This window comes from Musca vetustissima, unplaced genomic scaffold, assembly GCF_032173495.1.
Source record: "Musca vetustissima isolate MV318-11 ecotype Yass unplaced genomic scaffold, APGP_CSIRO_Mvet_v1 utg1098329, whole genome shotgun sequence".
In the NCBI taxonomy this organism is placed as follows: Eukaryota; Metazoa; Arthropoda; class Insecta; order Diptera; family Muscidae; genus Musca; species Musca vetustissima.
In genome coordinates this window covers 2,718-4,155 of record NW_026885286.1, presented here as the reverse complement: position 1 = coordinate 4,155, position 1,438 = coordinate 2,718, and the positions used below count along the sequence as shown (strand labels likewise).

The following is a 1,438-nucleotide window of genomic DNA, read 5'->3' as shown; positions in this document are numbered from 1 at the left end:
CCATCCAATATTCGGTATTTTGGGGGGGGGGGGGGTGTTATTCGGTAGACGAACTTTTCAGTTCATACCCCACATAGTATGGAATTGTACATCGATTTAGTTTATTTGGCCACATGTTGTAATCATTTTTCTCTCGGAGGATATCGACATAAAAACTAAAACTTGAGGTTTGAGAATGAACAGCATCGACCGGCATTTAGGACCAGGTTCTATATAAAACATCCTACTCATTTAATATTTAGCGTGATGGACGGTATTGGGATTGAAAACTAAAATGTTATTGGTCACGATTTTTTTAATTTTTTTTTTTAAAATATAAAATTTTGAATCCTAGTTTTTTCGAAATGTATTACTTTATGTGGGCTGAAATCCCGGCGGTACTGCAATACCGGGCCAACTCGCGACAGTAGTGGAGCAAGCCCATAAACATCCCTTCTATTTCCAAAAATCAGTTTAACATTTGTTTTCTTCCGATGGAGGATCTATCAGATGTTAAGCTGATAAGAACAGATACTACACTTTGGCTCATATACAATATTGCCCTTTAAATTGGAGAATTTTCAGGATTTCATGTTTTAGGGTTTTGAGATTTTAAGAAACCCCCCATTGAAATTGCTGAATTTTCAATCGATTGGAAGAACTATCGTTATGTGTATGTTCCCTATGTTTTTATTTCAAAAAATTGTCAGTATTTATATGGCCGAACTTAACGCTTTTTTACTTGTTTGTTATATATCTCGTTAGCTAAAATGCAAAAAGGCGTAACTAACACAAAATTTAAAATTGACTTTTTGAATGAATATTGTGAATGTCAATAAACTACATGTGTTGACAAAGTTTTACACGTCTGCAGTCAAAAAAGGAGCTTCTATTAAAAAAACCAGTAAGGAAAGTAGTAAAGTCGGACGGGCCGACTCTAGGATACCCTTCACCACTATGGGTACATTAAACAGGACTATTAACATGAAATTGGATGAAATAAAATATGTGATATTTATCTAAATGTGAATCTACCTAGATTTGTCCATAAAGTGTGTAAATCGACTTCAAACAAATATAAATAGGTCATCCGGTTGACTATGTCTGTACTTCTAGAAAACGCAACTACGTAATTCTATGCTCAATTTTGTACGTTGTGCAAAATTTGATGTCAATCTGACTAACATGAGGAGTATGATGCCCAATTTGCTTGATATCGGGCGAAAAAATATATGTAAGCTATATCCACATATTAAGCGATTTCAAACAAACTTGTCACAGGTTAGGTTATACTAACTTTAGAACGTTTTGTTCCTATTGGTTCCTTGGTGCGTCAATTACATAAAATCAATCTATAATAAAATGGAGCTATATCTAAATCTGGACCGATTTTCACGAAACAAGGCAGACATCACTCTAGGCTCAATTCAGTACGTTATGCCAAATTTCGTGCAAATCG

At 34.6% G+C, this 1,438-nt stretch overlaps 1 pseudogene; it reads right to left on the bottom strand.

Annotated features, from left to right (window-relative positions):
* Positions 1-353: 353 nt before the first annotated feature.
* LOC133332478 (U2 spliceosomal RNA) lies at positions 354-561 on the bottom strand (annotated as a pseudogene).
* Positions 562-1,438: the final 877 nt, after the last annotated feature.